The following is a 16,279-nucleotide window of genomic DNA, read 5'->3' on the forward strand; positions in this document are numbered from 1 at the left end:
GAAAAAAATCCATAGTGAAACATGTGCAAGCGTACGTGTGCTCTGCAACACAGATATCTACAAAAATCCATAAAATCTAGTGTCGTATTTTCAGATCTGTTAACTTCACGTGGGGGTGGTTTCTATGCGCTAATTTTAATTTTTATGCGTTAAAAGCCAGTCTTGAAAGGAGGACTGAAAATGTTGCGCCGGAGGCTGCGCCAAAAGATAATTACAGGCAGCCCAAGCCCACTGCAAATTTGAGGGGGGGGGGGGTGCGACCCTATTAAATGATTTTTATGCTTGTTTATTAAGGGTCTTCAAGGTGGTCTAAAAGCAGGTAGCCATGGGGTACCATGGCTGGTTATGGGGACCTCTTTTTGCTCTTTTTAACTGAACCTGTTTAATGTGGAAATAACTATTACAACATCTTGTTAATGATTCCATGTACTAAAATTTAAGATTCCTTTCGAACTTCAGCCACAATAGCCTTTTTTCCAAATGTACTGACTTTGTTACTCTCAAGAGACCGGCGCCATTTTGTCTTCCTTCTTGGCTTCGATTGAAAATTACAGACCCGAATAAAAAATATATCAAACAGTTTTAATATATTTAGATTTTATTTATGTTTTTTAATTTTTATTTCCGTGAAGCTGTCTTCGATGATAAGTTTGAATCGCCTTTGGCCATTGTCTCTAATCTTGTCATATCTTAACAATAATTGTTATTGCTATCTATTGTTTAATTTAATCCTGTTTAGAGTTCAAAATAAATCCTTTCAAATTTTTAAATATGGCAGCTTATATAGGTCAAAAGGTCTTGAAATACTCTATTATAATGAAGCTCTATTTCTTACTCCTCATGCATTAACACGTGGTAATTTATATCTTTGTTTATCTTTGGAATCATACATGATCAATCTAAGACATCAGATTCATGCTCCCGGTCAGTAAAATGTGGTTCTATGCATTTCATTTTTGGGTCTTTCTATTCTGGTCTGTAAAATATTAGGTGCCCACAACCTGCCCATGGCTACCCATTGGCTACCCTGCTTTTTAGACAACCGGTCTTCACTAAAACTTTAGAATTTCTTATGGCATTTGCAGTGGCAAATAACGCCGGTGACCGGTTAAACGGTCATTTTGTAGTTTCTACCGGTCATTCTGAGGCTCAGTTTTTCATTTTGTCCGGTTAAAATTTGAAGATTAGAGGCTTAGATAAATACTTAATATATAGCGCTTCTAATTAAAAGAGGAACAGTTTTCAAAAACTAAAATACAATGCCGGACAAAAGGTTGTAGACAAATGAAATTTCAGTGAAAAATGATGAGAAATAGAGCAAAATGACTCTTCAATGTGTCTGAAAGGGGATGGAAGTTAAGAAAAACACTTTTGAAGTCGTTGCATTGCTTTTGAATTGCTTTTGAGGGAACCACAAGCAAAAAATCAGCGTTTTGATACTGGTGTAAGCCAGTTAATCAAGCCCTTGTGGTTTGCCCTTGCGGTTAGACTGCAGTGGGTGACTTTGAAAGACTTTTTGGTACTTTAGGACTTGACGGTTTGGAAAGCACCCAGAGCCTCTTGGGAACTTGTTTTTGATCGATACTGAAGTATTTTGCAAATATTGCAGAAGTCTACAAACCTTTTGTCCAGCATTGTAGGTGTTTAACCAATCTAAGTCATCACATACTACAAAATTTTCTAAGATGGTTCCACCAGACCCCCTGCTCGTTACACTCGAAAAATTACCGGCCAACTGAAATTTCCTTATTTGCAGCACTGATTGGGCCATTCAGACCATTGAGTTTAAAGCCCGAAGGGCTAGAGGAGAATCTTTAACCTTTCTAAGGCAAGAAAAAGTGAAGCCTTAAAATATACACCAGATTTTTGATGACAGATTGAATCTAGCAATTCCTTTGTTTTTGAGTGATATTTTCTTGGAAATTAAGCGGTAAATTTTAGTTTCAATCTGTCATTTGTATAAAAACCAGGCGAGTAGCGCAAGGCCGCGCAACTTTGGTAGGATTTGTTGGCTTCAAATCCTACCAAAGAGATTGACTTCAAGCCCGCTCTTATCGGCCAAAATTTTCAAAGCAAACTTTTACCTCTTCGAAAACACAATTTTCTCCAAAAATCTCTCCGCCATCGCATTGATCTTGCCTTCCCACCCGTCATTGTTGAATTATTGTCTATTTAAACAAACATTGAGTTTGTTCCTATACCCGCATTGATATTGTGATTCAAAACAAAAATTAAAAAGATGCGATGAAGTCGCAACATTTTGAAGATAAAAGCAGCGCACTGGCCAATGGAACCTGATGGAACAAGAGTTTTTTTTTATCAAAGGTAATTCGAAACTGTACTTTTAAAGTTGCAAATTTGTACGCAAAGGTGAAAGCAAGTGAAATTGCATGATGACCCTCCATGATGACATATGTACTTTACTTGGGAGTGAAAAAATTGCACCGGATATTTTTTTGGTGTTCCTCAGTCCCGCCCAATAGACCTTTTCGCCTTTACATCTGCCATATTGAATTGTATGCAAAAATTATGTTGGCTGAATACGAATTGTCGTGGTGAAATTCCCTTAGAAAGTATGCAAAACATGCAAAAAGAAAGTATTTACATAAAACGTACATGCATAATTGGCATTATATTAAAGTGTAATCTTATAGAAGAAAAATTAAATTAGCTTCTCTTGAAAACTTAAAATAATTATATTCGCTCATCTCTTAGATCAATACTTCAAAAAACCATAACATTAGACATAAACTCAAGATGAAAAATCACCAGCGAAGGTACAAAAAACGTAGTTGTCTACGAAAACAGCTATTTTTTTTAAGAATCTTCCTTACAATCTAGTTTTTCTATTTATAAAAAGTAGATTGCTGACGTGTGGAAAGAAATTTCGGCATGACTGATCCTTTTGTTTCGTTAATAATAACATCAAAGCGGGAATTAATTTTCTTCTTGTTTCTTTCTTTCCTTTTTCTTTCTTATCAGTTCACACTTTCTCTCACAACCTTCAAAGCGTGGTTAGCTCAAGCAGTTAGATCGTCTGTCTCATATGCATGGGGCTCCGAGTTCGATTCCAATGGATGTCCAATTTTTTCAATTCTTGATTTTTTTTGTGATTCTCTCATCACTTTAAATTTTGTATCCCTTTCATTAGAGTGAAGAGATATCAACGCGTTATGTAATGTTAATTGCTATTAGTAATTACAAGTTCAATTTGAATCTATGATCTGTTCCCTCCTAGTGAGGAGTTTAATACTCTTATAACAACCGTATTTTATAAGCATTGAATACTGAAATTCAATTAACAACCACGCAAGAAAGATAAGCAAACGATTGGATCAAGTACCAAACATTTTGACCCGGAAATCAGTTATTAAATATTATTCTGCCTTTAAAGTATAAGTTATTTGACGATTCTCTTACAAAGAATTGCTCGCTCACTCGTTGGCTTAAAGTGAAAGTGAAAGTAGTGAAAGTGAAACTGAAACTATCAGTCAGCAAACGCCCATACCCGTTCTTCTATATCTCAGCCTTGAATAATTGCTTGTGGCAAAAAAAAGATTGAAGAAAAAAAAACTTAAAAAAGTTCTTATTAAGTGATGCTATCATAGCTTATCCAAACCTTAGACAGAGAGCGGAGGTAATATATGAGTTACTTGTTTGATTGGCCTTCATTATAAAAGAAAGAGAATTAAAACAAGCAACATGCTGAATGGACCTACCTAATGATTAACATCAGATGAAAATAAGGAAAAAGTGACAATAATTACGTACAAAAATTCAGAATGGAAAAATAAAGCTTGTGTGTTGAATAATGTAAAATGGTAAAAAGGAATTACCCCAAATACGAAAATCACTTTAAACCATTCAGGCCCAAAAAACCTTTTAAGCTTTTTTTGGCCCAAATTTGCCCAAAATAATTTTCCTTAAAAATCTGGCTCCGTCACATTTTGGGCATTGCCATTTTGCATCATTGTGCAAAAAATCAGAAAAAAATTATGAGTCAAGTCAAATTATGAGAAAAGCTATATTTTCTTATTTGGTTAAAGGGAATTTCCCCAAAATACGAAAATCCGTCTTTTAAGGCGAATAAGAATTCCCCGGGTAAAACCACTTCAGTCATTCTTTAGAAAATCTTGCCCTCCATCTTTGTACAAAAAATCAGAAAAAAGTAATAACAGGATTTTGCACAAAGTCCAAAAAACCCTATTTTAGGCAGTTTTTGGCCCAAATATTTGCCCCAAATATATTTTTTTTCGAAAATCTGGCTCCGTTCACATTTCAGGCATTGCCATTTTGCATCATTGTGCAAAAAATCAGAAAAAAATAATGAGTCAAGGGTATATTTTCTTATTTGGTTAAAGGGAATTTCCCCAAAATACGAAAATCCGTTTTTTAAGGCGAAAAAGAATTTTCCGGGAAAAACCACTTCAGCCATTCTTTAGAGAATCTTGCCCTCCATCTTTGTACAAAAAATCAGGAAAAAGTAATGACAGGATTTTGCACTAAGTCCAAAAAACCCTATTTTTAGGCAGTTTTTGGCCTAATTTTGCCCAAATATTTTTTTTTTCGAAAATCGGGCTCTGAAACATTTTAGGCATTGCAATTTTGCATCATTGTGCAAAAAATCAGAAAAAAATAATGAGTCAACATTGTTAAAAGCTATATTTTCTTATTTGGTTAAAAAGGGAATTTCCCCCAAAATACGAAAATCGGGTTTTTAAGGCGAATAAGACTTTTCCGGGAAAAATCACTTCAGCCATTCTTTAGAGAATCTTGCCCTCCATCTTTGTACAAAAAATCAGAAAAAATTAATGACAGGATTTTGCACAAAGTCCAAAAAACCCTATTTTTCGGTAGTTTTTGGCCCAAATTTGCCCAAATAAATTGTTTCTCAAAAATTGGGCTCTGTCACGTTCTGTTAAACCCCACCAAAGTTGCGCGGCGCGCATGGTTTTCATACAAACGCTGGGTTGTAAAAAAGTGTTTATCGCTATCTCTTAGAAAAATTTTAACTCAAAAACAAGGAAAACGTTAGATTCAATCTTTGATTCTTCAATGCTGTAAATTTGTAAAAGGCATCACTTTTTCTTGCCGAAGAAAGATTAAAGTTTCAGTTCTAGCCCTTTGGGCTTATACCGTGAGATCGCGTAACTTGCATCAGTCAGTCACGGAAATCCTTGCATTTGCACAGGGTTCGACATGCGGCAAATGCAACGGGTTGAAAACAAAAGTGACGAAAAAACCCCGTGCAAATACACTGATCACTGCGACCCGTTGTATTTACACAGAGTGGAAAAATGTTACACTTGATTATAAAAAAATGCACAGATTAAAATTTTAACCTGTAGACAAAATTTTTCTAAAAAGACTAAAGAATCTTTTAAAGAGAAAATTCGTCTTCGTTTTATGCCATTTTCATTTTAAAGTTGAGATTTGTTAATTTTCGCAAATTTTGCCTTACACGTTCTAGCTCATTTGCACAGGGTCGGAAAAAACCGTTGCAAATGCACACCCAGTGCAAATGCAAGGATTTCCGTGATTGTCCAGTGGAGGCATAGCCCTCAAATGAATGACCTGGCTGGTCCTTAAAATACAAAGTTAAATCAAAACAAAAATGGTATAGATTAGAGCTGCGAGCGGAGCTGCGTAATTGTATTTTAATGACCAGACAGGTCATTCATTTGAGGGACATGCATGTTAGCCTCCACTGATGCAAGTTACGCAATCTCACGGTATTACTTTAAAAAATCACCCGGACATAGGAAAAATTACACCAGAATGTCCAGTATATCGGCAGGGCGCATTGCATGCTTTCAGTGGATTTTATGGCTGCGCCAGCTTCCTCTGCGCCAATGCATCAAGACCAATTTAGAGTCTGCGCCGGAGATATCCGGCGCACATGCTGCAATAGACCTTTTTTCAAAGAGGACGTCCTGTTGAATAATTATGTAGTCCAGCCATAAAAACAATGATAGAGTCATGCATAATTACTGTATCATGCATATTGTAATAATTATGCATGGTTTTATCATTGTTTTTCTGCTGGACTACATAATTATTCAACAGGGTGGCCTCTTTGAAAAAAGGTCTTTTTCCAGACTGGGAAAGGGACCATTCAAAAAGTATGTCCGCTCGAAAATGGCAAATTTTTGACTCCCCCTCCCCCTTGTATGCTTTCGTACGCTTTATGTGTACCCCCCCCTTCAGCGTACGTACGCTTTTTAGTACACCCCCCCTAACCAAAGTCGAAACTTGAAACTCTTGTAACAGTAGAATATGTAGGTATCCAATCGTTTTTATAACAAAGTCTCAAAAAATTAAAAGAATCTATAAGAGGCAATCTCCATTAACCCAACCTCAACCTCGAATTTGACCCTTAAAAAAGGCCGACCCTCAACCAAAATACAATAAAAAGCCTACCCTGGGTAAAAAAACAATTTTTTTGGCAGTGTTTTTTTTTAAATATAAAAGTTGAGCAGACAAGCAGGGCAGGGGGTGGGATGGACACACGCTTCTTTATAAGAATAATGAATATGTCAACCTCGTCCCCCCCTGCCTGACGGGTCGTATTATCTGCTTTTTGATGTTTTACTGTGAGTGGAAGATAATATAATATCTCTGCTGTGCATCAACGTAAAACGTAAATATTAAGCCTGGGATATATAGCTATGGATATGAGGCTGATTATACATGTTTGTCAATAATATGATGCCCCTCTCATCCTCTTCCCCCCCCCCCCCCCACCGACGACTATTCTTGAAGTATTCTTTAAGTGTTCTAATGATCAATTTTTGGAATATTCATCCAAAAAAAATCTTATAAAAGTTGCTAAAGCATTTTTTTCCCAGGGTTGGCTTTTTATTGTATTTTGGTTGAGGGTCGGCTTTTTTCCAAGGGTCAAGGGTCGGCCTTTTTTAAGGGTCAGGGTCGAGGTCGAGGTTGGGTTAATGGAGATTGCCCTATAAAGATGAGCAAAAATACCAAAGGAGAAATGAAAAATAACAATCGCAAAAACCATTTTTTGATGTAGAAATATTGCGTTTTTCTCTCAAAAAAGACAGTTTAGGAAAAATTACGAGCGTACGTATACTTCTCCTCAAGGATAGCAACTCCGGAAGATTTTTCAGGTTTTAATCTTTTTTCAAAATCTATCCTACAGTATCTTGTAGAGCTTTGAAAAAGAAAGAAAATGAGGGGTCATAGGCCTCCAGAGGATTAGTGGTTGTAAAGATATTCAAATTTTAGTGTCAAAAATTTGTCAAAAAAAAGGTTAGGAAAATAGCTTGGAAAAATTTGAAAAATGTGTCAAAAAAGAAAAAAAAGAAATTTTCCAGTCATGCTTCTTAAATTTTGCATATCTCTTTTTCTAGTATAGCTAGAGACCTCAAATTTGGAGGGAGAATTCTTTGATGGTGTTAAAATATTATTATATAAAAATATTTGTAAAATATTTAGTATATTTATCAAAATAACGAAAGATATATCTTTTTTTTGAAAAAAGAAGACATTGCATTGTTTTATTTTTGTTTTTGAAGAAAATAGCTTGGAAAAGGTTGAAATGAGTCAAAAAAGGTGGTAGGACCCATTTTCAAGGGGCCTCTGGAAATGGAGGAACAAAAACTTATGAGTAGAGAATAAGTTTTTCTGAAAGTAGAAACCCCAAATGAAAAGAAAATCCATTTCGGCAGAAATAAAAACTTTTTTTTGGGACATTCCCATGCTAAGGCCGATGAAATTTACATACGAGTTTACCGTTGTGAACTTACCCAAAAATAGATGCGGCATGATTTCATTATTCATTATTCATTATTTTCCCAACAGCACCTTATCCACCATTTCTGCTAACCATTCTCTCTCAAAATAAAAAAATTTGCTTCGCTTCAACCCTACGCATGTTTTGCGAACGAAAAATAAAGATCGATTGCTACAGTGGCGCTAGATTTGGCAAATAACTAAAATGGCCGCCAGGGCGGTTAGGCAGATAGATGGGCGTGATGCCCGCTGTAGTTGTAGGATTGAGGACGGTCACATTTTCTGTAAAAAATCTTCTTTGTTTACCCGTGTTTACTCTGGGAAAAAGGTCATGCGTAGAGGGAATCCTGCGTAGAGACGATTTTAACAACAATGGAGGTTGACGACCCTCGACATGGCCCGAGAATTCTCGGGCCTCTTCGGGCCATGTTCGGGCCGAGAGACCCTATCAATTCTTTTGGCCCGAACATGACCCGAGTCATTCGGGCCATGTTAGGGCCATGTCAGGAGATTCCATATTTAAATTGATTCAGCCTGTCCAGTCAAACAAAATAGTACAAAATAAGATTTGTCTGTTTTGTTTATATCGCTCAAAAAAACTTTACGAGCTTCCCGTGGACACAATGAAGTATAAGCCCGAAGGGCTAGAAGTCAATCTCTTTGGTAGGATTTGAAGCCAACAAATCCTAACAAAGTTGCGCGGCCTTGAGCGGCTCGCCTGGTTTTTTCACAAATGAAAGATTGAAACTAAAATTTACCGCTAAATTTCGAAAAAAATATCAATCATAAACAAAGGAATTGCTAGATTCAATCTGTCGTCAAAAATGCGGTGCATTTTTTAAGGCTCACTTTTTCTTGCCTGAGAAGGTTTAGAGATTGAACTCTAGCCCTTCGGGCTTGAAACTCAATGCTTCGGGCTTTAAACTCAATGCGTGGACACGCTTCAGTTTAAAACCAGGACCAGAAAATAAGACATCTAATATTTATATGAATTTACAACATTCATATATTTAAAATATAATTAAGAGAAACCAAGTTTTTCTCAAAGAAAATGTTAAAAATATTCAGTCCTGAAATTACACGCCTGTTTAAATCATGTTTTCAAAAATTGGCCCGAGTGTGGCCCGTGCGTGGCCCGCGTGTGGCCCGAACACGGCCCGAATTCTCGGGCCAGCTCGGGCTATCACTACTGGAACGAAAAGCATTCGTCGTGGACACACGAACGGTCAGTCATTCGCCACGAACGGTCTATCCGTTCGTCACGAATGCTTTTCGAGCGACTTTCTTTTAAAGCATTCGTCACAAACGCTTTCTAGATTTTGACTCATTCGTGACGAACGCTTTAACAGGGAGGCGTTTGTCACGAATGCTTTATGATTTATGACGAATGCCTAAGCGTTCACGACGAATGCCTAAGCGTTCACGACGAATGCCTAAGCGTTCACGACGAACGCTTTGCCTTTAAACGAAAGTTTAAGCGTTCGTGACGAACGCTTTGCTTTTAAACGAAAGTTTAAGCGTTCATGACGAACGCTTTGCCTCTTAAAACGAATGTCTAAGCGTTATGACGAATGTGTGCATTTTTCACGAACGCTTTTCGAATAGGGTCACGCAAATAAAATAAAATCTGTTCGTGAAGAATGTCAGAAAAAGGTAGACTATATTATTAAAGTGTTCGTTATGTTTACGAAGTAAATTCGAAAATGTCATTGAATTTAAAATCCAGTAATCAAAATAATTATCATGTGGAAACTTTATGCAAAAAAGCCATACAAAGTAACGACTTAGCCAAACCAAGACGTGAGACATCAAATACTTTGCCATTTCAATTTTTTATGACAATAATCTTATTACTGACTTTAAGCACAAATGTATTTCAAATTTCAAACGAAGACCAAATTCATTTTAGAACTATTTATTAAAGCATGCACAAGGAGAATTACACACACCATATTGTCTCCACCGTGAAATTAGAATTCAATTTTTCCGGCTGACTCTTGAAAAAAGCGCCCGAATTCTGTTGTTCCAAGGTAAAAAGTCCATGGGGATGGTTTTGGAGTGCAATTTTTAAACATTAAATTTCGAGTGGGGATGAAATCAAAGTCATTCTCCCAGTGGGGCTGAAATTCTAGGATATTTTCCCACCGGGTCTAGTGACACAGGGGTGTGTTGGATTTTCCTCAAGTAATGGAGCGTATCGAAAAGTAGAACGTCGAATTAGTGAGCAACAACTGTAGATAATTGAAAAAGGGCCCTCTCGGTGGATGCTTTCCAACATTATTACTTACTAAAGTTTACTTGTATAGTTCAATCTCAGTTCAATCCATAAGTCTTTAAATTTAACCACTCTTTAATTTAGATGTGGCCCTTGGTTGGAAGGTGTAAAAAGGGAAACGTCTATACCTCCCCCGATACCATCCTGATCAGAAGAGGCTTTATTATAGTATGCATTTGCTTTCTTTTTCAGTGAAGATTTATGAAATAAATAAAAGAACTTTATAAATTCGAGGCAGTCATTACGAGTACAAATTTTGGTATCAAAGAGAACTTGTTAGGTCTATCGAAAGTATAGATTTTAAAGTGAGTACTGAAAGATTGTATAAATTATCAGTTCCCACTACGCATATTTCGATATTTTATTAATCTATACTTACTATACTATACTATAGAATAGGCAATTGAATTTGTTTTTTACATTTGTAAAGGACTAAATCGTTAATTAGTTACGGCAGCTCAAAGAAATTGTTCAAAATTACCTTAAATGTGGGTTAATTTACGCCGTTTTCGTTTGACATGGTTAGTGAATTTCAAAAGACAAATCGAGTGACAATTTTCAAATCAAGATAGACACTTCACCACAGCAGTATTTAAGCTTAACCATTATGGGCAGTATCTCAAAAACAAAATGGAGTATACGACATACGAGTTCGAATCTTGGAAAGATAATCGATAAAAAGGCCCAAAGATTTCTTAAATTTGATTTTCATAAATAAGCGCTGACTTTAGTAACTCCCGTCTCGAACATATTAAAGATCGTCATCACCACGGGCGAGTCCAATACTGGTATCTACTTATAAATAAATTTTTAAAGAAAGAAATGTTTCCCTTTTTTATATGTCTCAGTACTCTGCCTTTATTTAGTGGAAAATTACTTTTATAGGCTCACTCCTTTTCTCTTGGAGATTGAAATGTTACAAATCGAAGGTTTCTCTATTTAGCAACATGGAACATGTTGGGGAGAAATGATAATAATCAGATGATGCTTGATTATCATTTTTTATTTGAATTTGATACATTTGCCCATGTCAAGCTCATCATTTATCGAAATTCACTTTCTAGCGTATTTCACTGTGCTCACCCCCAATTCTGCTCTTTGCAAAGAAAAAGAAGATAATGCAGTGTCATTTATGAAGATCAAATAAGCCGCCACTGAGCAACATTTTTTTCTCCTTTCTTGCAACATTTTTTTCTCCTTTTTTGCAACATTTAAAAGAAAAAGAAGACATTCCAATGTTTATTACGTGATACAAATTTCCCACGCTCTTAGAAACGTGCTTCACTATCTTTCTCTGACTTCCAGTTATATTGTCGAAAAAAATGAAGGATTGAAATTGAGTACTTGTGTACTTGTTGAGGTGTGCAAAGTTTCGCGAGATCGAAGAATCACGAAATTTACAACTTACTTTCGCGAGCGTATACTTCTAGAACTGGATTGAAACTTATGTCTTTTGACTTATGAGACTTTAACAGGCTAAAAAGTGCCATAAATCTTACATTTTATTTTAAGTTAGACGTTTTACAGATTTTATTTTGTCCAGATTTTTCAAAGACATTTACCTCGGCGAAAAGGGCTAAAATAGAATTCGTGAAAATCGCGAAAGTTTCTACCCGTGAAAGTCTGCGAAGTCTGTACGCCTAAAGTAGTATTTGGTTGTCTTAAAACAATCAAAAAAGCTTATAAAACAGAAAGTTTGCAAATAAATAAATAACAGTTAGTATTAAATAAGAAAAATTCTACATAGTACCTTTTCGCAAGTCTTACTCTACTGGAGGAAAAACAATAGCTGATTCACAGACTCTATAGATATACTTCCTGTAAGAAGCTTTTTTCGTTTGAGAATAATAGAAGCCTAGGCCAAAGCTTCGACGGGAAAAAATGGCTCACCTTAGAACATTCAAAAATTTTTACTTTAGTAGTTTTGGAAATAAGTGTTTCTACCCAGAGGGAGAACCACTCATTTCACCCCATTTTGATGAAATTATATAAGAGTGCAAAAAGGTCGTGGGAGGTTAAAAATGGAATGAAATGCAAGTTTTGGTTGGGGATAAAAATATCGCGGAAAGCTTTGTCGGTAGAAGTAAAAACGGGTTGGAATCTCCTAATTAATGAGGGAGGGAATCAATCAAGAGAAGATCTATGTATCGTTTGCAAATTTTTTAAAACTTTCTTTTTTCAGTTTTTTTTTAAAGCCTTTTATGTATATAGTTAACTTAACTTAAACCCGACTTACACTAGTTTCTTCAAAGTTTCAGCCCAAATATAAACTGGAATAAAGAGGGCTTTATTAAAGAGAACGTTTTTAAAATACATATTTATTAATCAGAGGGGTAAAATTAAACAGGTAGGTAAAAATATCAACAAAACTAATTTTATAAGTTTCGAAGTTGCTTGACCATTAAAATCAAAGGCCAAAAAATCCCCTTCTCTTTGAACTTAACTAAATCAGGTAAACTTATTAGGTTTCTTTTCTTTCTTCCTTGAAAATTTGCGAAATTAATTGATTGACAAGCTCTTGCAACGTTTTCTACTCTCGAAAGAAGACATTACTGTGTCACAAAAAAGAGATCCCCCAAAGCCGTGATCTTGGTAAACCTTAGAGAGACTTTGGGAGGGTGACCCAGCCCTTAAGGCACGCGTCATACCCAGCGCCCATATTTTTGCCGAAGTACCTCCCCCCACCGGGGGTTCAATCATACTAAGAAAATAACAGCCGAAATACTGCTCAAGTCTGTATTCAGTTCATTTGTGGGACAAATTTTTTGCAGTGCTCGTATCTCATCTTGCTGAAACGTATCTTCGGATTGTCTAAAAAATTCTCTTTATACTCTTTACTCTATCTTCAAACGAGAACGATTGACTCATGACTATGCTTCTTGCCTTGGTGCTTCAACGATTTGTCTTTCTAAGGAAAAAGATAAGAGTGTATAGTTTGTTACGACACTTAATGTCGGACGGAAAAATACGTACAAATTGATTGATCGGCTCGTTTAAGAAAAACATCACAAGATGATTTTAATCTCGCTTTTCATGTCAGATCGACGCATGATAGAATTGATATTTTGTACTTTTCGGTTGTAGAAAGTCGATTAAGAAGACCTTTTAACCTTTTAGAGATGAAGTTAAGAATCATCACTTTTTGTAATACCCCCTCAAGAACAACAACAACCTTCTTTGACCTAAATAAAAACTCGACACGGCAATTTAAAAGTCGAAGAGACGCTAGCCGAAATATCGAAATATTCAAACTGGGAGATAATGAATCCTACAATGTTAGTCACTTTACCTTGATAACTTTACATGATATAAAACTTCTAACCACCAATGTTTTTTTTTCTCAAACCAGTAATTTGTACTTACAAGCACTGTCTCAAATTTTTTAAATCTAAATATTGTAATATCATGCTGAAAAAAGAGATTAAATAAATTAGTCCCCGATCAGCAGCCCTCTCTTATCCCCCCATATACATCATACCATGTTCTCGTTACGATCAAGAAAATCGCCTAAATTTGTTCATTGTAATATTTTTTAAATATAAAAAACATAAAATGAGTCACGCAAATTTTCATCCAATTACAAATCAGGCTGAAACTTTGATCACACCTAAAAAGAATCTGGAATCAAGCAAATGTATCACCCCTTCTCACAGATCTGGTAGAATTTTTCAGCCCGGGGTGGGAGGGGGTAAAAATAACGGACAAAAACTTGATGGGATGATACTAACATGTACATATTTCAGAAAGTAGAAGTCTATATAGAGCCAATGTTCCTTGTTTTCATTGCGTGTTGTTACGACTTTTGAATGAATGATGATGATTTCGAATGAATATTTTGCCCTTCCAGACATTTTTAACATTCCCAGAAAATATGTATTTGTCAGAAAATTCAGTGGAGATAGAGAAAAATAGCACACAAGTTTAAGCAAGGATTTTGTTATTTGATTATTTTCAACTGGGACAAAAATTAGAGTCTAATTTTCCACTGGGAACGATATTTCGGCCAATTTTTCCGGCGGGAAGGGGTCTCAGAGGGTCGGTGAGAAGGGGGTGTAATGTAGGTAAAAAACAGAAGCCCTAATCACTCCTAACTTCCGAGAGCATTTTTTTTCGTAACGAATTGCCATCATACAGTAACAAAAATCAAGAAACATTTGTCCAAGTAATAAGAATTAAGATTATATTTTTTGAGTGTATTATAATTCAGAGTTATGCAAAGAATGGTTGGGATCTGATTCACCGCTAGATACTTTAACCCTTTTCAATTCAAAACTCCCTTTAATTACGAATTACATACAGCACACTCCTGTTTCAGTGACAAGTTGAAAATTGACTATCAGTAGGGATAAATTGAGGTGCTGGACGCGATGAGTCCAAAAGAGAACTTCCTGCTTTAGACAAGTGAGGTTTGAAATTCTATTGTCGCTACAATCACCCTCGAAATATATTGAGATTTTAGTGTATTTTAACGTTTTTCAGAATTTAAAGTTCGGGCGAGAATTGCTATTGTAGTAATTCGACTTTCTTCCATTGAATATTTCGATTTTAGAGGGGTTTGGTGGCTTCTAGGCTATATTCCAAGCCTCATTTGAGCAAATTTGAGCTTTCAAATCCTGAGATCCTAAGAGTCTTAAGTCTCATGTTAAAACTCAGAGTTAAAACTCTACTTTCCAACTGTAGTTTAAGGCGGTTAAAAATCAATTGTGGTGTTCAAAATTACACCGGGAACTCCCCTTTGTCTCATATATTTAGTGGATGATGGTAGTTTGAAATTCAAGTAAATTTTTGTTTCTTTGTTTCTGTGATAAAGGGATGTTTTATTTAAAGTGACGAACACTTTAAACATAGTCTACCTCTTTTTGTCATTCGCCACGAACCCCTTTGAACCAAACCATTCGTCACGAACGGTTTGGATTTGACCCTATTTGAAAAGCGTTCGTGAAAAATGCACAAGCATTCGTCATGAACGCTTAGACTTTCGCTTAAAAGCAAAGCGTTCGTCGTGAACGCTTAGGCATTCGTCGTGAACGCTTAGGCATTCGTCGTGAACGCTTAGGCATTTGTCATAAATCATAAAGCATTCGTGACAAACGCCTCCCTGTTAAAGCGTTCGTCACGAATGAGTCGAAATCTAGAAAGCGTTTGTGACGAACGCTTTAAAAGAAAGTCGCTCGAAAAGCATTCGTGACGAACAGATAGACCGTTCGTGGCGAATGACTGACCGTTCGTGTGTCCACGACGAATGCTTTTCGTTCTAGTAGTGTATACTCGGGCTATACGCAAATTCCAATAAAAGTTTTGGCCCGAGAATTCTCGGGCCATGTCGAGGGTCGTGGAGGTTGTAGTTGTAAAGAAATATAGAAATAATGAAAATTTTAGGAATTTTGAAGATAATGAAATTTTCATGCGGGTGCTTTTTAGAGATGCGGGCGGCCGACGGTAAACTCATATGTAAATTTCATCGGCCTAAGGAAGCAAAAAAGTTAAAAAAACTACATGAAAATGAAAGAACTAGAATTAGCGATTGTGATTTTGATAAACATACAAAGTTTCAGCCTCCAAATACATTTTCCTCCGTTTCTAGACACATTTGTTCTTCAATAGTTGCAAATTTTTTTTCTTCCGTCGGCGCAAACAATTTTCAAAATGTTGCAAAACGTTCGGCATTTTACCAATTTGCCGTCTTAGCCCGTGTCCACAGTGTTATATACCGCTGGAAAGCTAAGATCACGGGCTTTCATTTAGTAAAAACCGGAACGCTTGAAGGGTTCAAAGTTCACGGAAGAATGAAACATTTGGTTTGACGTCAACGAAAGTTGCATGACTTCTGGAGTCGCTATCAAGGACGGGTCCCCCTCCCCCTCGTACGCTTTTGGGGAGTACCCCCCTCCCCCCTCTCGAGCTTATGTACTTTTTGAATGGTCCAGACATCCGCGCTCGATAGGATCGATCATCGGAACGGCTCGATGGCGGATCGATATGTGATCGATGGATTACTTAACGATCCGGATAGAAGATCGATAGAGGATCGATACTCAAGATTTTTTAAGCTTATGATTAGTTATCGATGATCTTTTATCGATCTTATTGACCCTATCGACTCATACTCGATTTACGATCGATAACAAATCAATTAATGATCGATGACGAATCGATTAATGATCGATGACGAATCGATTAACGATCAATGACGAATCGATTAACGATCGATGACGAATCGATTGATGACGAATCGGTATACTCGATTGAAAT

General features: G+C 36.3%; 1 protein-coding gene across 1 annotated transcript in view; it reads left to right on the forward strand.

Moving 5' to 3' along the window:
* LOC136810403 (uncharacterized) overlaps nucleotides 1–16,279 on the forward strand; it is a 277,730-nt gene that overhangs the window by 53,772 nt on the left and 207,679 nt on the right. The gene's annotated exons all lie outside the window — the stretch shown is intronic.

The sequence above is a fragment of the Clytia hemisphaerica genome, unplaced genomic scaffold (genome assembly GCF_902728285.1).
Source record: "Clytia hemisphaerica strain Z4C2 unplaced genomic scaffold, Clytia hemisphaerica genome assembly, whole genome shotgun sequence".
Taxonomy (NCBI): domain Eukaryota; kingdom Metazoa; phylum Cnidaria; class Hydrozoa; order Leptothecata; family Clytiidae; genus Clytia; species Clytia hemisphaerica.